The 21,313-nt window shown below is 49.9% G+C and overlaps 1 protein-coding gene across 2 annotated transcripts in view; it reads right to left on the reverse strand.

Annotated features, from left to right (window-relative positions):
• Nucleotides 1-4,509: 4,509 nt before the first annotated feature.
• Nucleotides 4,510-21,313, reverse strand: part of TSNARE1 (t-SNARE domain containing 1) — a 395,042-nt gene continuing 378,238 nt past the window's right edge. The window contains exon 12 of one of the 2 annotated variants that reach the window (XR_007472769.1): nt 4,510-4,523. The gene's annotated coding sequence lies outside the window, so the exon portion shown is untranslated. Of the gene's footprint in view, nt 4,524-4,560; nt 4,575-21,313 lie in introns of those variants that run through there. The other variant, XR_007472770.1, reaches the window with a different exon arrangement.

Raw genomic sequence — 21,313 nt, forward strand, 5'->3', positions numbered from 1 at the left:
CTTCCGTCCACTGCCCCCATCTCCATCTTGTACGCTTTGTAAGGAAGTCACCTTGCAGAACCCACGCTTGCCGAACTGGAGGCTCTGCTCCCCCTCCCTGAGGGCAAAGTATTTACATAAATTATTTGCGATTCTTTGGAATAGGAGCTTTGTCTATTCTCCTTCGTTTATTTGTTTACATCATAATTTATTTATATCTATTTGGCCTCATGGATATCAATTTTGTACTTTGGGTTATAATCCAATAGTACATTATTCATTTTGTCGCTGAAGTTGTTCCAGACCCGGCCACCGGGAGCTCTTCCAGTCGGCCTTGACACGCCCCATCGTGACCCTCTTGGTTGGACATTTCCTTACTTCCTGACACAGCAGGTGCTCCAGGCTCACCGTGTGTATGTCCTGCTCCCGTCCTAGAATCAGCCTTTCCTCCACAGAGTCCCGTTCTCCTAACTGGAGAAGCGGGGTTAGAAGCCAAGATCTGGGGGCCGGGGGTGCCCTGCTGCTCTGGGGTGTCACTGTTCCAGGCTCTCAGCTGACAGAACAAGGACACGTATGTGTGTTCACCAAGCCGTGTGCACACAGATCTATAAATATTCTATTTGTACCCGTCTGTGTCTCTATTAAACTAGACGGGAGCTCATCCTGACGTCTCCAGTTCGCACCCATCGCCTCAGGGACCGTCCCAGCTTCCTCCCGTGGCTCATCCGTAACCTCCCCTCCAGCAGAGAGAAACCCGCTCCCACCGCCTGCCGCCCTCTCACATCATTGTTCAACCGGGTCTGCGGGTGCAGCGGGATCAGAGCTGCAGGCCTGCACCCCGTGGGGGACAGCTTTACCCGCTAGAGCACAGGGCTCAGGCCCCCTCGCCTTTAGTCTCGCAGACGCCCCTCATCCCGTTGCTTAGGGCAGCTCCTTCCTCCCACCGCCCTCAGGGACGTGCTGCACTCACCTGTAATACAGTTACATTGTTCGGGCTCAGTTTTCATTCCACCTGGAGATCCTTGAACTTCATTCCAACTGGAGATCCTTGAACTTCTAAATATTTTTTAAAATTGGTGTCTATTATGATTCACTCTTAGCACTATAAAGTTCTGTGGATTTTAACCAAGGTGCAGTATTCGGTAACCACTATATCAGGATCATACAGAATCCTTTCCCCACCCTAAGAAATGCCCTGTGCTTCCCGGATTCAAGCCCCTCCCCAAGCTGCTGCCACCCATAGCCCATCTACTGTCTCCACAGTGTTGCCTTTTCCAGGATGCCGCATAAATGGAATCGTGGATACGTAGCCTTTCAGACTGACTTCTCTCACTTAGTGAGATGCATTTAAGGTTCCTTGATATCTTTGCGTGGCTGGATGGCTCATTCCCTTTTATCACTGGACGGTGTTTCATGTCTGGATGTGCTACAGTTTTCTTATCCCTCCACCTACGAAAGGACAACCTATTTGCTTCCAGTTGGGGGCCATTATAAATAAAGACGCTCTAAACATCTGCACACAGGTCTCTGCGTGGACCTGTTTTTTTATCTCAGTTGGGTAAATACCTCTGGGCACGGTTAACGGGTTCGATGTAAGTCTGCCTTTAACTTTATAAGAAACACAGAGCAGCACGGTCTGCTCGCTTGTCCCCATGGCATCACTGCGTCGCCTGAAGGGGAGGCTCAGGCCACAGCTCTCTTGTCCCTGGTGGGAGCTGCAGGGCAGGGGCCTAGGAGGACACATCGAGAGAACACCATCCCCCTCAGTCCTCCTCTTCCTGCCTTCGGGGGATATGCTGGCCAACGGCTGTCACACTGTTTCCAATCTGCAGACATCGAGCTCACGTCCTAAAGGAAGAGAACGGTCTGGGTCATTTATCCTCAACAGGCCACCCTGTGCCTGGGCCACCATGAGGACCTCGAGGGTGCAAACAACAGAAAGCCCAGGGCAGACCCTCTCTGGCTGTGTCCCACTCAGGAGAGCCTGGTGGGAGGGGAGGAGAGTGTGGCTGGCAGAATTTCAAGACCCCCTCCCCCTCCCGTGTACTCACCCCCTTGAGCATGGGTGGGTATTTAAAGGAAGGGATTAGGTTGTGTCGTGTGGCAAGTGGTGGGGGTCACTTCCGTGATTAAAATGTTATGTGACCCCAGTGCAGCACAGGAGGGAGCCTCTCCTGCCCACCGGAGGAAAGCAGATGGCCTTGTGTGACCTACCACTGGGGTGGGGGGCGCAGGGAACCCCAGGCCTAAAATCACAAGGAACTGCATTCTTCCAACAACATGAAAGAGCTTGAAAGAGGACCTGATCTCAGGATGAGACACTGCCTGGCCGGCACCCCGCCTGCAGCCTGGTGAGACCCTGCGCAGGGCACCTGCCTGCCTCCCTTGACTCCTGACCCACAGGCACTGTGAGACGTCAATCGGTGCTGTGATAAACTGCTGTTTGCGATCATTTGTTCAGCTGCCGTCGATACAGGGGGTCCCAAACCCCCTGTGTGCCCTGTCCTCAGGGACGGCCACCTGGCCATTGTGAATCCACGAGGAGCGCTTCGTTTTCAATGGAGGAAAGAGAGCACTTGAGTTTAACGTAATGCAAAGTTTAGGGGAAAAACGCTAGTAACCTTCCGTAGGCATCAGATTACACCGCATTGTCTAAATGTGCCCAAGGCCAGAGCGGCCGCCTCCAGCATCGGTTCCTCTTTTGCCTCGACAAGCTGTCATTAAATCAGTGATGTATCGATATCTTATAACCTGGCAAGTATGAGTCAAAGCAGTATCCTTTCTGCAATGTGAGAATATACCGTATTCTACAGAATATAAAGCAGCAAACCTTCTCCCTGCAAACCAACGTTGCCCCACACTGACCCGGAGCCCTCTCTCCCCACCTTCCCATTTCCTGGTCGGCACCCCAGGGGGTCTAACCAGCATCAGATAGAAGCTTGGACATTAGCATCTGTGGTCTGGAGAGCAATCGGGAGATGTGGTGAGGCTCCAGGACCATGCGACTCGGGTCCCCATGCGGCCCCATGTTTCCTGAGTCCCCTGCAGCCATCAGGACACAAAAGAACATGTCACGCCGGCCCCACAGCCGCCACATACAGAGACACGGCGTGTCCCCGAGGTAGTTGTGATCCCATAACAGCTGCAATCTAAGCCCCCTTCCCCCATCCCTCATCAAACCAGTAAACCCCCAAGGAGGGGCTACCTGCCCATCTCTGCCTGGGCCCCGTGGAGAGCAGAGCCTGGGACAATGGTGAACAGGCAGGAGGCTCTGTGAGGCGCCGTCTGGGGAACAGGAGTGGGCGACGCTCAGTCAAGGGTGCATAACTGAGCAGGTCACCCGTGTGGGCCCTGGGCTTCATCCAGCTGGGACCACACGAGAGGCCCCCCAGAGCATGCCTCTGAACTGTCCAGTGAAGGGGGGAAGGGGGAAGGTTTACAGGTTCTCACGCCCCCTTGGGCACCCATTGTCCTGTGGGGTGGCAGTGCCCTCATCCTTCCAGTTCACACACCTGTGTGCCTGGCAGGATTCTGCGTGCACCCCCGGCCCAGTGTGTCAGAGTCCCAGGCACCAAAGGGCCGGCAGCTGAAACAACAGAATTTAGTGTCTCACAGTCCTGGAAGCTGGCAGAACCACCAAGTGTGGTTCCTTCCAAGGGCTCTGAATGAGGGCTCTGTTCCTCGGCTTGTCGATGGCCGTCTTCGTGTTCACACGGTGTCCTCCCTGTGTTTGTGTCTGCCCTGAAGCTTCCCCTTTCATAAGGACAGCAGTCACTGGATTAGGGCCGTGAGAAGCACCGGCAGGAGGGACCGGCTGTAAGGGTGAATCTTTTTCACAGCTTGAAACTGCAAAGGCAGCACTACCCCAGCACCCATGGGTGGCCTCCTGCGGGGAAAGTCGTGGTCCCAGGTCTCTCCAGCATTGCCTCTGAGAGTGCTCATTCACCCAAGAAGGAGCTCCCGGCCCCACAGTCCCCTCTCCAGCCTCAGAAAGCAGAGAGATGCAGCCGGAGTCCAGATGCGGGAAGTGGCCCCCAGAGATTCCTTCCCTGCTCAGCCCCCAGCTGGGCCCTTGTCTCGTTCCCTTAATTCCTGGAGCATTTCCTTAAATGCTTGGTGATTTCCAACAAGTAATTATCCTTTGCCATCAGAGGGGATGAAGGGTGGGATATGTGTGTGCGTGCATGTGCTGGGGAGAGAGTGGGAGAGGAGGGGAGCGGGCGGGAAATCTGTTTAAAATTAGTCAACTCTCCAACTCAGTTTCTTAATGAGACAATTAGATACCGTTTGAGGCGGAGAGTTTAGCTTATTTGTGGCTATTAATCCCCTGATGTGCTCTCCCTCCTTCAGGAAGGCTCCAGAATGCTAACATACGGGCTTTCCAGAGGGCGAGTGGGGCCTGTAGCTACACACAGAGCAGCCACTGTCTGTCTCATCACTGGCACCGCCATCACCACCATCATCCCCACCATCATCCCCACCATCCCCGCCATCATCCTCACTGTCATCACCACCATCATCACCGTCATCACCACCATCATCACCTTCATCACCACCGTCATCACCACCATCACCGTCATCACCACCATCATCACCTTCATCACCACCATCGTCACCGTCATCACCACCATCATCACCATCATCACCATCACCACCACCATCACCACCACCATCATCCCCATCATCCTCACCATCATCCCCACCATCCCCACCGTCATCACCACCATCATCACCCCATCACCACCATCATCACCCCATCCCCACCATCCCCACCGTCATCCCCACCATCCCCACCGTCATCCCCACCATCCCCACCGTCATCACCACCATCATCACCCCATCACCACCATCATCACCCCATCACCACCATCCCCACCGTCATCCCCACCATCCCCACCGTCATCACCACCATCATCACCCCATCACCACCATCACCACCGTCATCCCCACCATCCCCACCGTCATCACCACCATCATCACCCCATCACCACCATCATCACCCCATCACCACCATCCCCACCGTCATCCCCACCATCCCCACCGTCATCACCACCATCATCACCCCATCACCACCATCACCACCGTCATCCCCACCATCCCCACCGTCATCACCACCATCATCTCCACCATCACCACCGTCATCACCACCATCATCTCCACCATCACCACCGTCATCACCACCACCATCCCCACCAACAAGCCCACCATCTCCACCACCACCATCCCCACCATCTCCACCAGCACCGTCCCCATCGACAATCTCTCAGACACTCTGTCACAAGATAGGGGTGCAGAGGATGTGCCCCACCTTGGGAATTCTGGAAAGTCACAGGGAGCTGCTAGAGGTGCCATCTGTGTAAACACCCCTCAGCCTTCCAGAGAGGCTGTTGAAAGAGCAGCAATGGTTTGGTGGCTGGAACGAGGGAGGCAGGGTTCCCCCTGGTGGGGCAGCACAAGCAGGGGCCACAGCAGGAAGACAGGGCTCACGAGAGGGCAGTGAGGGTCACGTCCAGGTAGCCAGGGTGCTGCAGGGGCAGACAGGAGGGTGCAGAAAGACAGGGGGATGGGGCACGTTGGCCGGCCTCCAGTTGGGAGGTGAAGTAGCCAGGCTGGTGAAGCCGAGGGCAGAGCTGGGACGGCGGCTCTGGACGTCTTTCCCAGACTTGTTTCCACACGTTATCTGGGACACACAGGCTCCGGGAGATAGCAGGACAGGCAGGAGACTCCACAGAGATTCGGGTGTAAACTGGGCCAGGGAGCCAGAACCTGACACAGAAAAGGCAGGACAGGGTTCCGACTCTGGGCTCACATCTCCCTCTTTCAAATGAAACCAGGCTCCTCGAGGGCAGGACTTCCCAACGTTTTTCATGACATGACATGTTGGGAAACTGTGGTGGTTTTTCTAGCACGTGGAGGTGAAGAGATGAGGCTGCACTCGCTGGAGTCGATTAACCCCAGTGGGGGACTGAGATCTTCCCACACTGGGTCCCCCACATGCCTGCTTCAGGACAAGGACCATGTCTCCACTCTCTGCCCAGGGCCCGGCACAGTGGCCGACACGGAGCCAGTTCCCAGGCAGTGCTGGCTGAGGGAAGGAGGGGGTCTTACACATGCAGTGGCGTTTGCAGGGATGGGAGAGGAAGGTAGAGGTGTTTCAAGCTCTGGAGACCGGCTGCTGAAACTGCTTGGCACCGTTCTCAGAGATCTGAAGCAGAGTCGCTATGGAGGAAAATACAATGGACGCTGTTTTAGTTATTCTGAGCGACACCTGCACGGCATTACGTGGTTGAGAGGAAGATGGGAGGCACAAAGGAAGCTCAGGACTGGACTCGCAGGCCTGACTCTCCTGGGACAGACGGGGTGGGTGATGGCGCCCGGGGTGGGTGAGATCCCCAGGGAGGCAGCGCCCTGGAGCTGGAGCCTGGGGATCTGACCCGAGTAAGAGGCAGGCAGCGGAAATGAAGCTCTCCGCGGGAGGTGGGGCAGGGGAGAAGGTCCCTGGAGGTGAAGGGTGATGGACGGTGCTAAAGCAGCGCGGGTGGGGGGGGTCTGAGGGGGGCGGAGAGCCAAGCTGGCCCTGTGGCAGCTTCAGGAAAGTGCCGAGGACAAGGAACCAGGAGGCCAGAGACGAGGCAGCCTCGTCCCTCCCGAAATCAGTACAAAATGAATTCCTGTAATTGATTCAACCCATAAATGTTCTAAGGAGAAGTGAGTCTTTAAGGGAAGCATAGGGAAATGTCTTCTGTGAATAATGCTGCCCAACCTCCCCAGAACTTTGCAGATGGACTTCCTGCCCCTTCATCAGGGTGTGTGTCCAGAAGAGCTCTGCCAGGAGGCAAGGCAGGCGTTATTATTTCCATTTGGAAAACGAGAAATGTGGCTTCTGGTGAGTTTAAGAGCTGGTCATCCAGGGAAGTTGCCGCTCTTCTGGCTCCTGTACTGTGTCCTGCTTACTCCCAAGTTGTCCACATGTCAGGTGAAGGTGGTCATCTCGCTGGTCTCCTCTTCCCCTTCTGTAAGTTCTATTTTGGAGACCTCATCCCTTCTGGTCTCAAGGGTTCTACGTAAACATGCTTCTTCTCACTAATCTTTGACCCAGACTTCTCTCGAGGGTGCATCCACCAGCCAGAGAGTATCCTCAATAGATGACCCATAGATTTCCCAACTCAGTCAATAGTTGATGTATTTCATGCAAAACAGGCCCCCTATTTGCATAAGTGGTGGAGCTTTTCTCCCAGACCAGCATGCTGGGTATCCGCTCTCTCCAGCCACAGCCACTAGGCACCGTCCTCTCTGGAGTTGAGCCCTCAGCACCTCCATGTCGTGCCCTTGACTGAGAGCAGAGCAGCCCCCGAGCTCTTTCCTGGGCTTCCTGCAACGGGAGTGCTGACTGAATAAAGAGCAGGAACGCCATGAGGTATGAGCCGCGTTTAAGGAGGGCTGTAGCTAGTAGGGGATGAGAAGAGAGATGGAGAACAAGCAGTGAGGACAAAGAAGCGGACGCAGAAATGGGCCAAACACATGAGAGAACAGTGAGCAAATCAGATGACCTTTCCCAGACATGGAGAGTCGCTAATAGGGAAGAAGAAATCAAATTGAGGGCTGGACTCAGGAGAGAGAAGGCTTTGAAGGGTGGAGGCTGTGCTTGGATTTAATAGCAAATAACAATGTCCGTTCTTCATCTTCATTAGACAAGCCGGTGATGAACACAGTCTTTGTTCTCCTGCCGGTTAAACTCGGTTTTGGCCAAAGAAGTTATGAGTAAGTGTGGATGGGGGAGCCAGGCGTGGAGAGGTTGACCCCATCAGAGGGGTACAAGTGGGGATGGCGGTGCTCTTGGCACCTCCAAGGCTGCAGGAGGGGGAAGAAGACTGGCTTGTACATATCACTTTTGTGATATTAGCTGGTAAGTAATGCAGGTGTCGGGATGGCATTTGGCAGCGAGAGATGTATCAGTGCAAAATGTGACAGCCAACAAAGTTAGGAAGACAGGGAAGCACATCTTAGAGGAACAGAGACCCAGGCTCTGCAGTAATTCCCACCCTGCCCAGCCCGATTGCTCCAGAAAGCTGGCATCTCCAGGGAAAATAAAAACAGAACAAAGACCTGGCCACGGCTCTGAGAAAACTGAGCAGTGTTGGTCAGGCCACTTCAGTCTCCCTGGACCTCAACATCCGCCTCGGTGGGATGGAGACATAGGGTACCTTCTTCCCACGGTGATAGTGAGGTCAGATGAAGGTTAAATGTTGTCTCAGTCCATTCACAGAATACCAGCCTGGGAGGCTTATAAGTGATAGAAACATTTCCCACGGTTTTGGAGGCTGGAAGTTCAGGATCAAGTGCAGGCAGATTCGGCGTCCGGTGAGGGGCCCGTTCTGAGCTCACGAATGGCCATCTCGTCCCTGTGTCCTCACCTGGTGGAAGGATGAGAGGGCTCTGGGGTCTCTTTAATAGGCTACTAATCCCATTCACAAGGGCCTCACTCTCATGACCTAATCACCTCCTAAAGGCCCCATCTTCTAACACCGTCCATTGGGGGTTAGAATTTCAATGTATGAATTTTGAGGGGGACACAAACATTCAGTCTATGACAGATGTTTCCTGTAAGCAGCAGGCTGCTTCTAGATGCATGGTGTTCCTCTAACAATTCTGGCAAGAAAATGGTGCAACCCTTGGATTTGAACTTTGGATCTGAGACAAACCCAAACATCTCCTTTCCGTGCTCACCTGGATGGTGGGACATGGGCAGGTAGCCTCAGATGTCCCCCGGGAGAGGGGAGAGGCTTTCCCCAGCGTGGCCACAGCACGTGGGTTCTAAGGAGAACTGAGCGGGTGTCTGGTATGAATGGCCATGGCAGCAACGTCCTCCTGGTTAAGGTGCGTGGAAAGCTTTGGACCATGGTTCTGGCCGCACAGCTCCCTTTACTCCTGCCTATGTCTTGACCTTCCTGGTGATTCTTGAGCCGCCCCCAAATCTGTATAATAAACTCCTTTGGTGCCTGAGTCAGCTGTACCATGCAGACCAGACTCTCAACCAACAGAGTTTCTGTTGAGGCCGCCAGACATCCCCAAGGATGGCACGTGCTCTGAGGTATTCCTCTAGCAGGCAGTGTCACCAGCAGGGTGTCTAGCCACTGGGATTACTACTAAGGAGCGTGGGGTTAGTGATTCAGGGAACACCACCCAAATGGTCTGCAAGTCATGGCCATGAGGTGCTGTGCAGTTAAGGAGGAGGTTGGCACTGACTTCGGGCGTCCCAGTGCCCTGGTCTCCGCAAGCCCCCTCCAGCTGTTGCAGGTGGGTATTATCCTGTCTGGGTTCCCTTGCGCTTCCTGCATTGGCAGTTCTGTCTCTGCCATTAATTTGGGGAAATTCCCACTTGTTATTGCTTCCAATATGTCTTCGGCTCTGTTCTTCTCTTTCTGGTACTCCAGTTACACGTATGTTGCACCTATTTGCTATTGTCCCACAGTTCTTGGCTGTTGTGCTTTTGTTATTTTTGCATTACTTTTTTCTTGGATTTCGGTTTGGAGACTTTCTCTCGACCTATCTTCGGCCTCACTGATTCTTTCCTCTGCTGTGTCCAGTCTACTGATGAGCCCAGTGAGGACATTCTTCGTTTCTGTTCCAGTGTTTGGATTTCTAGACTTGTCTTTTGATTCTCTCTTAGAGTTTCCACCTCGCTGCTTACTTCACCCACCTGTGTTACATGTGGTCTACTTTTTCATAGAGCCCTTAACATATTAATTGTAGTTATTTTAAATTCCCCACCTGATAATTCTAACATCTGTGTCACATCTGAGTCTGGTCCTGATGTCTGCTTTTTCTCTTCAGACTGTGTGTTTCTTGCTTTCTGGCAGACCTTGTAATTTTTTGTTGAAAGCTTGGCATGTTGTATTGGGTACGGGAACTGAAGTAAAGGGGTCTTTAGTGTCAGGATTTATGTTATTCTGGCCAGGTGCTAGGCCTATAACTGAAGGTGCTGGAGCCTTGATGGGTATTGATTTCTTTTCTTAGTCCCTTCTCCTGTCAGACCTCAATAAAAAAAAAATATTCATTCAACAAACATTTACTGAGACCAGGAAGAACTCCAGGCTTGGGATTCAGTGACGATGAGCAAACCACGTCTTGCTCCATCCAAAGGGCTCACAGGCAAATGGAAAAGATGACTTATTGTGCTCCACTGAATACCTGTGAGCTGTGTGGTGGGCTAGATGAGGAAGTGGTCCTCTTCTTGGATGGGAAGAAGGGGCAGGCACAAGTTCTTCAGTGGGCAACCCTTAAATGAGGCATTGCAGGCTGCGTAGGAGTTGTTCCGGGAGAAAAGGGGAGGGAGGGGACTTTTAAGGATTCTATTTAAAGCACTTAAACGTGAAAGGGAAGTGTGATGTGAATCATGAAAACCAGCCCAAATGAGGCTTAATTGGGTTAACGAGAGGCCTTCTTTTTCACCCACAGCACATCTGTTGAGTCAGTAGAACATTGTCCAGTCCCGACCCCACCTCACACCCCCGGCATCCTCGGGGCGTGGCACAGAGCAGAAGCTAAACAAATATCCATGAAGTCACAGAATGGATTTGAATTCGATTGAAATGAAACTGATCACAGTTAAAGAAGCAGAAGAGAGCCTGGGCCGACCCACCTCACACCAGCGGGGCATCCAGAGCGTCAGAGGGTCCCAGCAGGACCACCTGCCGGATGACACAGGTCCGCAGCTTTATTTATTCCTGCCTCCACACTCCTTCCCTTACAGTCCTTTCACCAAGATATTCCTCTCGGGAGAAAAATGCACGCTGCTCACCATCTTTCTACTGGAGTGGACCTGATTCCAAGGCTCTCACTTTACCGATATGCAAGCCTGGCCCAGAGAGGAGAAATTTCTCGCCGTTCAGCCGTGGAGCTGGGCCTCAAGCAGGGCAGCCTGGACGCCAGGTGGATGCTCTCGGCATTACCCCAGGGTCTCGGCCTCCCAGGAGTGTCTGTGGGGGTCACTGATTCAGTGTCCTCAGCCCCTTGCTGTCTGTAGAGCCAGGAGGCCTCTCTTCTGCTTCTGCCCCAAGATCTGGACGAAACACTTTAACTCTTTAGGCCTCTAATTCCTCCCTCATCAGATGGAGATAAAGACCCTCACCCCGAGGCTTCACAAATCAACCACCCAACGATGCCGCCGCCCTGGCCCCTCACTCCAGGGCCATCCTCCTGGGTGGAACCTTGGTGCATCCACACTGACACTGGACTGTTCCAGACAATCAATGCCCTCCGCCGTTGTATCAGTACTGATTGCGTCTGCCAAGACTCCGGACTCGCGTGAGGGATTAAATCAGTTTAACCAGGGTCTGGGCGCGGGTTGCATTTTGAGCAGCTCCAATATGTCTGCCTGCGTTGAGGCTCTCGCTCCCATTACCGATTCATGAAGTGTCTGCTGGAATTAGTAAATCCCTTTCATTTACTTACGTAGGAGAAGATGTTTAATAGCTGCCACATGAAATTTGCAAATTGTGCTCCATCTGAGGCTGATTAATAAAACACCATGGAAAATACATCAGTCATTTCGGGACTTAAATTAGTACCGCGTTTGACTTGAATCATCCTCTTTTCACCAGTGATATGGCTTCGCGTCTCCCTCCCTCCTCTTTCTCCTTCATCCCTATTTTTTCGCTCCCAATCTCTGCAGTTCAGGTGCTCGTTAGGGAAGCCAAGTGGGAGAGCAATGAGGTTGTTTGTAGATGTGGCTTATCTCCCGTAGTCTGTGTGCGCCCAGCGGGAGACTCATTCATCTCCTTGCGCCCAGAGCGCCAGCGCATAGTAGGTGAACGAGAGTTGAAAGGAGAGATGGTGAAATCACCGCCATCTCTATAACAGGGAGTGGCTGTGGCAGGCGAAAATTTGTCAAACAAGCATGTCAAGCACCGTGTGAATCAATTTGCATGCGTTGTTTCATATGATGGTCATGATTGCCCAATGGGAGCCCTTTCATTCTCTCTGTGCTGCAGATGGGGGAAGCGGAAACGTAGGCATGTTAAGTAACCCGCCCAAGGTGACCCAGCAAGAGCTGGGGAAGCAGGAATCTGAACTTTCTAACATGGCAACACTTCCTGAGGGCACATCCTAGTTTACAGATGAGGCACAGAGGAGGCTGCACTCATGGCCACGTGCTGGCCCGGGGTTCTGGGACTGGAATCTGGGCCTCCCACTCCTTGGAGCTCATCACCTGCAGATACTCGTGGAGGCCCTGGGTGCTCCAGGCTCTGTGCTGGGTGTGGAGACGTAAACACCGGCAGAGTCCCCGCCCTCAACAAAGAGGCTAACGTCCAAGGGTCATTAAACAAGCAAGTCCATGGAGGTACACAGTGTGCGGTTAGGAGAAGGGCAGGTCCCCATTCGTGTAACATCTGGATACAGAGAACAGTCACCTGGACCGTCTTGTCCCCCTTTCCGTCTGAGCCTCTGTGGCATCATCCACAACATGGTATAATAATGCCTGGCCTGTGTATATACATAAGAGGGCTTTGTGAGGGTCAGATCTAGAAGAATTCCCCATGGAAGACATTTGGAAGAGTTCAACCCCACACATGCACAACGGGACAATCTACCCAACCCTACAAACCCTGGTGCTTATTAGTCTTTTGGGAAGAATTGCTGGTGGCATAGCACCCAGTCACAGCCCCCCCTTCAGCTGGTAGCTCACCCGGGGTCCTAATTGTTAACAGATTTTACATTATCCCCCAGATTACAAACCCATTAGCAGCAGAGTCTAGTCATGATGGGGGCATTAAGGCATGACATCCCTAAAATAATGGAAATTTGAATCGGGCCCCAGAGGCGGTGGGGGCTGGTTTAATGAGCTGGTGGAAACTCAACCCCTTCCCCCTTTTTGTGTCCCCAACCCCAGCCAAGTTTCCTGTTAGAATCTCCTCAAAATAAGAGAAGGCAACTTTGGCAACCTTCTGGGTAGAGCCACAGTTGATGGGGGAGACTCCTAGGAGAGCCTGGTGGTCCTTGGAGAGTGGGAAGCACCAGAGCAGACAAGAAGTGTGTGAGTGTGGCCTCACTCCCCACGCTGCAGCATGACCTTCCTTCCCCTCGGGGGATTTCTTTAACCCCTTAACTGGATCCTAGCCTCCCTGGGGCAAGTGTCTACTGCGTCCTTCCTCTTTCATATGGGTCACGAGGCTCCCTGGTCCCTGCCTTGCGGTGTTCTCTGTGAAGAGACAGGCTGCACCTGGCACAGCGTTCAGCTCTTAGCAAGTGTTCGGTAAAGGGTTGTTAAATTATTGGATGAACCTTAGTTATAACCTAGGACTTGAACTTACTGCAAACATTGACTGTGCTCATGGTAAGACAAGACAGTAAGATGAGTCACTCAGGGAGCCCCAGCCTTACTGATAGGAGCACAGGAGAGGACCGGGTAACTGGATCCACCACTAGAGGCAGCGACCCCAAGCCCAGGGGACAGAACACTGGACTGGTCAGATGGTTCTCGTAGCTGATGGTTCCTACTGGCATTGGGAGCCTCTCAAATCAGCCCCACACATTCCAGATCCCCCCAAGCATTCCAGAGGCACTCCATTAAAGATCAGGGTCCTCTATCATAATTTTGTCTTTGCAGACTAGTTTTCCTGGTCCCGGGCTCTCATTTCACAAACATTCCCTGTGAACGTCCGCCTTGCAGAATTGGCAGGGTAAACAGGGCTGAATCAGCTGGAGTCCCTGCCCTGGAGGTGCTCACAATTCATTTTGGAAGAAAGTAATGTGCCCAAATAATTAGAGTATAGTGTGATGAATGTGATAATTGGGTAAGAACAAAGCTGTGCCGAAGCACAGAGCAGAAAGTTAAACTACGCCTGTCGAGCTGCCATGAACTTCAAAGATGATTAACTTTGGTGGTGAGTTTTGGTTGTAAGTCAGAGTTCACTCATCATCAACCCAAGGCAACGGAGGGATAAGAGAGCATTCTAGGCAGAAAGGACAATATAGGCAGAACCCCAGAGCCCCAGAAGAGATTTTTGTGGAACAATAATGAATTTCCTGGGACTGGAATCTAAGCTGCTTGAGATAGGGTGTCAGGCACTGTAGCTGGAGAGCCAGGCAGGTCAGACTTTGAAGGGCTTTGAACATCTTACTAAGATTATTTGACTTTATCCTGTGGGCCACGGGGAGCCCTTAGAGGGCTTTACATAAGAGGAGTGACATGATGAAATTTGTGTTTTAGAAAGATACCTCTGGCGGCAGCTTTCCATTATTAATACAAAACTCCCCATCGTGAAAGCTTAGAAGGCAGTCCTGTCTTAAACCAGCTTCCCTACCAGCCCCACCTCTGTCCTCTCATCTTTTGATGAGAGGAAGTATCATGTATAAGACTGGAATTCTGGGACTTCCCTGGTGGCACAGTGATTAAGAATCTGCCTGCCAAGGCAGGGGACCCAGATTCGAGCCCTGGTCAGGGAAGATCGCACATGCTATGCAGTAACCAAGCCCGTGCGCCACAACGACTGAGCCTGTGAGCCACAACTACTGAAGCCCGCATGCCTAGAGCCCGTGCTCCACAAGAGAAGCCACCGCAGTGAGAAGCCCGCACACCACAATGAAGAGTAGCCCCCACTCGCTGCAACTAGAGAAAGCCCGCATGCATCAACGAAGACCCAACACAGCCAAAAATAAAGTAAAAGAAAAATGATTAAAAAAAAGACTGAAATTCTGATCCTAGTCCTGCCTCTGATTCCCTGAGCGGCTCTGGATAAGAATGTGGACCTCTGTTGCCCATCTCTAAAATCAACACTGATTCTGCACATCTCACAGGGCCAGTGTTAGGGTCCGATGGCAAAAAGGATGTGAAGAGTATTTTCAACTGTAATTGGCTTTGTAGACATAAGGGGTCATCATTTTTATTTATGAAAATGGAGCTCTCTATGAAGGCAAAGGTAAAAGGATATTTGAGCAGGGCATAATATATTGGACAGAAATTGAGTTTGACAATCAACCACTCCAACCTCCCTCAACCTACACAGCAGACAAACAAACTTCCCCCTCCCGTATACGTACCCCCAATCGCTTACCATCACACAGGTCAAGACCCCCAAATTAACAATCTACTCTTATGAGCTCTGTCCGAGGTGTTGACCAAGGACCCTTACCCTGGGCTGACTCCCTGGTCGACTGGGGACTCTGTCCATGGTTCTGATCTCCTCGTATTCTTCCCACACATTCAAGAATTTACTCTGAGCACCTTAACCAGAGAAAGCATTACAACCGTCTGTTGCTCTGAACTCACTCTTCCCCAGTAGATTTACAGCTCATAAACGCAGTCATCAGAGCCAGGTGTGTAAAGCCAAGGGCCCGGCACTCCAACATTAACCATGAACCAGTAGGAGGGACTCAGGGACCTTGTATCCTAATTCCAACCCACTTATGAACTTGTTTTTCCCAGTGAGTCATTTACCAGGCCCACTCCCTCTCTCCCTCATTCTCTACTTCTGTTGCAGCTCTCACAAAGGGAGGAAATGAACACTGGTTCAGTGGCTGCAGCTGCTGCCCGGAATCTACAAGAAGAGCCAGTGCACAAGGAAGAGGGAGGAGACACTGGCTTTGATTATGTTGCCATGAGGGTTTAGATTTCCCTTGAGCAAGGACTAGGTGGCCACCATAATTCCTTTCAATTACTAAGATCCTCTGATTCTGTAATCCCCACCACTTGCAGCACTGCAGTCACCCGCCAAGGTGCTCCTGAAGGCTGACTACAATACGCTGCTTTTTTGTGATTCTGGCAATCTTTCCTGTTCCATCCTTCTCTCACCAGGACTTTGCTTCCCTGTGTTTTGCACCTTGAGGACATTCCTGAGGTTTTCCTTTCTTTTCCCAAGATTTCTATCCCCAAAGCATGGCTGGGATGCATTCCAAATTTGAAGATCAGTAGTTCTGAAATTGAGCAAACTTTCTGTATCTCAATTTCCTCTTCGGTAAGATGAGGACATTGATATCCTCCTCCTTGGATATAAATGAGATATTATGTACAAACCATAGTCTCTCATGCCTGAAGTACAGTGGGTGCTCAAGAAATACTGCCTTTTATCTTCTTCTTCCAAATCAATGATTACATGACCCAATCCCTGATCATGTATTAATTTACTAACTCGTCTTTGCATGTTACCCTCGTTCAGTCTTTGTGTTTCTTCCTAAAGGAATCGATTTCTTTAAAGCGAATGCTGGGTCACTGGTGCCTTTTTCAAATCCCAGAAATAACACAATGTAAGGAGCTCATTCTTTTTCCTATGCACAAAATCATGGCAGGACACATAGAACCTTGAAAATAATTCCTTTTCTTCTGGCTGGTGATTTTTTCCAAGCTACGAGAGTATTTCTTCTTCCTTTTTCAACTTCAGAGAGGATGTGAGACTGAGAAAAGCTACCTTCTTCAGATGGAATGGAACTAAGTTGACTCATTTATAAGCCTGGGCTGTTGTCTGGGCTGGAGTTTCTGTCCTTTGAAGATGTCAAACAGTAATGAAGTAAGGTTCCAACAGCCAGCCAACACTAATTATCCCAGTGCTGCTGGGACACAGCAAAACAGTCTGGTTCTTTGCCTGGCAATAGGGAAGAGAAAAGCTCTCTTCATTCAGGCATCAACAGGCAGAGACTCCTAAATGATGTCTTGCAATAGTTCTAGGTTTGACCTTGAGCAAGTCATTTCTTTTACCTGCACCACCCTCTGTCTCCCCACTCTCAATACCCCAATAATCCCCCACTCATGCTGCACATTTTATCTTAATTAGGTCCTATTTATGTCTAGTACTCGTCTCTCCATCAGTCCTGCCACACTTCGTCCCTCACAGCATGGCTACTGCCCAGATTTAGGCCTGGATCATCGCTCACCTGGACTGATCAGCATCTCCCTGGTGGCTTCCATCTGTCCCAGATCTCTCACCTCTAATTCATACAGCACACTACTTCCAGACCAATAATTTATAAAATGCAAATCTGGCCATATCCCTCCACTGCTTCAAATCACTCAGTGACTCCTTTATTCTGCCATTCAAGAACTTTCACAATTTGTCCCACCTCTTTCTATCCAACTTATTTCCGTGCTATTCCTGGTGTTCTGCATTCCAAGGGCCTCGCTACTTGTCTTTTTTCACACCAGCTTTTCACCCCTGCCTTAACACACTCCATTCCCTCTTTGCTCAGCGTTGCTCCAAACTCATCCTCCAAAATTGAGTGGTAGTGTTACCTTCTCTTCAAAGCCTTTCTGCATATTCCAAGACCAGTCTTCACACTCTTTCCAGAGAACTCTTCCCAGCAATAAATGTTCCCATGTGGTCCCCAGAAGTCTGATCCAAGGAACAAAGCCTCTAGTAAGAACAGTCAGTTGGTTGCCTGCCACACCCACAGTGACCTGCCATGCCCAGTGCACCTGGGTCTTCTTACATCTGGAACCACCATGCCTGTATCGACCGGGTATAAAGCCATTTCCTGTCACTGTCAGCACCATGAGGAGAGAGCCGCTCCTTGGCACCAAGTTGCTTTCAGCATATGCTGCTCAGGGTGGTCAACTACATTCTGAAGTTAGCGGATGCTGTGAACAGCTGCGATCATTGACAAGCTGCTCTGAACAAATCACCCTCTCTCCCCTGGGGGATTCCACACCCTGCTCACCTGTCTTCCTGTCTTCTACCTGTGTAACTGTGATGCTCAGTAATGCTGGAAGAATACACCTTATAGAAACCAGAGCTGACCATGCCTTATACCCACCCACTCCCCCCCACCAACACCGACACACACATGCATTATGGAGAGCGTAGAATCCAAGCTCCGCAGCTTGTCCTGCAAACACGGTCCTTCCTGACCTGGTGCCAGCTCCTCAAGCTCCATCTTGAGTCTCTCCCCTGCCTCCCAGGAACCACACAATGCAATCATACCATCCTTCTGGGGAGCCATAGCTAGTAGAAATGCACGATCACACTCTGTACCCTGACACAGCCTCCTGAAAGACAAGCGAATACCTTTTCCCTGCATCTTGGTCCAAAGAATTCCTCCTTATCCTTTGAACCAACTGAAATTTTACTCCATTTTTCAATGCTGTTTTCCAAACCAATATTCAGCATTTAATTTTCTTGTTTTCAGAATAATACATGTGTACAGTTTTACAAGGCTTATAATATAAACCACTGGCTCTAGCCCTGACTGCTCTCAGCTCTTTGTAGTGGGCACACGGGCTCCCCACCTCTCTGGTTTGCAGGAGAAATATTCTTCCCTCAAAGACTCCTGGACCTTATTCCACCCCAAGAAGGTGGAATGAAGTACCTGACTGGTAGCAACACTTCTCCTCTTGGACCAGTGGGAGAGGGTGACCTGGGAAGGGTCTTGCTTTGTGGACTCAAACTCACCCTCTGACAGATTTTTCTAGAGTCTAATCTAGTGAGACAGGTCAGTGAGAAGGAAGTAAACAGACCATTTTTGCTTTCACATCAAATGGCCTGCTCCAACTTAAACTCTGTTAGTAATAAAGGTTTATCCTCCGTCTGCTGGCTCCATTGTCATCTTCTTCAGTTGATTCAGAACTTGACAGAGGAGGAAGATCACGGCTTATCAGCCCCTCAAGATCTTAACCATTTCCATTTTCTCAAAGAAGTCACCCTCCTCACTTACATACCTGTTTCTTCTGCCATTTAACTCCATATTTCTAAATCCCATGATTATGTGCTACTTCTTGGTTTCTCAGTTCTACATAAACTCTATTGACTCCCAACCGTAGGAGGTAAGGACACCTGCACACTTACTTCCCATTCTCCGTCCTTCCGGTAGAGTCTATCAACATTCAAGGTTTAGATTGTTATGATTGTGCAGCTGAGTCATATGTCTATTCTATGTGTTTTTGTTTTTTTCCTGGAGTCAATAATTACCAAATTATTTCATTTATCTATGTGCATACACTAATTTAGCTAGGTGTGCTGGCAGAAGTGAGTTCCTCTCGACGTGTTTGAGCCATGCTGGGTAGTCCATCAGCCTCTTTGCTTTCTTGGAGCCTTTCCTCCTTAGCTCTCCACCCGCTGCTTCCACGTGGAAGGACCACTCTCTAGACAGCGGTCCTGGCCCTCCCCTCCTCCATCTCCCTGGGGATCCTCCACCTGCTTTCTACATGGGGTCCCCTGTTTCCCGAATTCCATGACCTCCTCTTTCATCATTTAAGTTCTCATTCATGGGGAATGTGTTTTTCAGGAGCTTCCTGAGAATCAGTACCAAAAAAAAAAAAAAAAAAAAGAACTTGAGACCTTGAAGAAAGTCTTCATTCCATCATCAGAATGATTTGTAGTTTGGTTGGGTCTATAATTCTCATTTAAAATTCACTTTTCTTTAGATTATTCAGAGATTCTTTGTCTTCTAGCTTCTAGCACTGCTTTTGAGAAGACTGATGCCATTATTATGCCTGATCATTTGTTTTACACCTTTTTTCTTCCCCCAAATTCTTTAGAGTCTTGTATTTATTCCAGACAGTCTGAAATATCACACTGCTGGGGACCCTTTCAACTGGAAGCCAATTTGCTTGACTTATTTCTCAGCAACTTTCTCTTTTCTACAGTTTCTGTTCTCTCTTTCTGGAAGCATCTCTATTTGGGCATTGGACCTCCTGAGCCGATCATTAACTTTCTTTCTCTTTATTATTTTGTTTTGCTTTCTGGAAAATTCCTTTATCTAATTCAATTTTATTGAATTAAACAATTGTTTGTTCTCTAACTTTTAATTAATAGGAGATTTCTTGTTTGTTCTGAATGTTTTTTTTTCACAGGATCTTAGTACTGAAATGAAGGTAATCCATCTTCCATTATTTTGCTGAAGATATGGGTTTAGTGTTGTTTCTGTTGTCATTCCCCCTCCCCCCCATTTATTACTATCTCTGGTTCATTTAGTTCGTTTTGGTTCATTCCTTTTCGTTGGTTTTTATTTCTCTCTTTCACATTAGAAGTTCTCTGCAGGGTTAAGTAGCCGTGGAAATCTGCTCATTTTTGCAAGTAGATGATGAAAAGTTAATTGGATGCTCTGTGTTGGGGCCGGAGGGGGTCCAATGTAGGATGACAAGGAGGCACATGGCATTTTTTATTTGGGGCCCTCAATTGTCAGTGTCTGTGGGTTTTTCCTCTTTGGCCAATTAGTTTACCTGAGGAAGATGCCTCTCACCTGCTTGGGGAGCATAAGACTGGCTTCCAGAGATCTTAGAGTTGAGTGTGGAAGGGGGGATGAGGTCACACTGATTAATTTAAGCCACTTCATTAAAACACTTTGCCCTCATTTTTTTCTATTGTCCAGTCAAGAAGCCATCTAGTGCAACAGCTCCAGAAAGTAAATTTCAAGTCTTCTGCTGGATACGGGAGGTGCTGTTGTCTGATGCTCAGGAGTGAGGAGAAGAAATAGAGAAGTCTATCTCCTTGCCATAAAGACTTTAAAACAATCCTCCTTTTTCTCAACCCCACCTACACTCTCACTGCTCCCTTAGGGATATTTAGGGTCTCTGATTCTTGAGGCCGTCCTTCTGAGGTTCTAAAGAATGGATCACTTTCCCTACAGGCAGACTCTTGAGCTCACCTGACTCCAGTGGGTTAATTCCATCACCTCCTCTCTGTCTCTTTTCCACCTTTGGCAGCTGTGCTGACATTTTGATGTTTTGTACCTGACATTCTCTTTGTGCTTGTGGTTTTATGCCTGTTCACTCCCTTTCCTGTTTTTTTTTTTTTTTTTTCCTTTCCTGTTATTTTAACAGGGCTCTCTGAGCCGGTCGAAGTAGACCTCTGGACTCAAACCACCATGTTTAATCAAAGTCCCTGTCACACGTTTTATGGCCCCATCCATACCTGACAGGTTGCCATTGTTTGCTGAGAAATATCTATTCCACACTTCCCCAATTAAGTCAAGAACTCCTTGGAGGCCAAGTTCGCATCTCTCACTCCATCTCCTTGTTTCCCGTAGCACTTAACAATGTGTCATTAACATGTGTTAAATTAAATTGAACTCTAATTACACCTCACATCTCTTCTGCATGGAGCCAGAAGCCATGGAGACAGACAAATACTCCGACCCATGTCAAGCACCAATATCACAATGATCATGACCTTGGAGTCTCATCCTGGCCTTTTGCAATCCCAGTGGCACAAATTCCCTGACTCTTGGTTTTCATGCCTGCAAAATGGCTATAATGCCTACCTTGTGAATTGTTTTTGATAATTAAATAAGATAATGTCTGTAAGAGGTCTCAGCATATACAGGGGATACAATAAGTGTCGCATTTCTTCCTGTTACCCTCATTCTACGAGACGCGAGCCACCTAGAAATGTCAGGTGTTTTACCA

The sequence above is a fragment of the Orcinus orca genome, chromosome 17 (genome assembly GCF_937001465.1).
Source record: "Orcinus orca chromosome 17, mOrcOrc1.1, whole genome shotgun sequence".
NCBI classification, from domain to species: Eukaryota; Metazoa; Chordata; class Mammalia; order Artiodactyla; family Delphinidae; genus Orcinus; species Orcinus orca.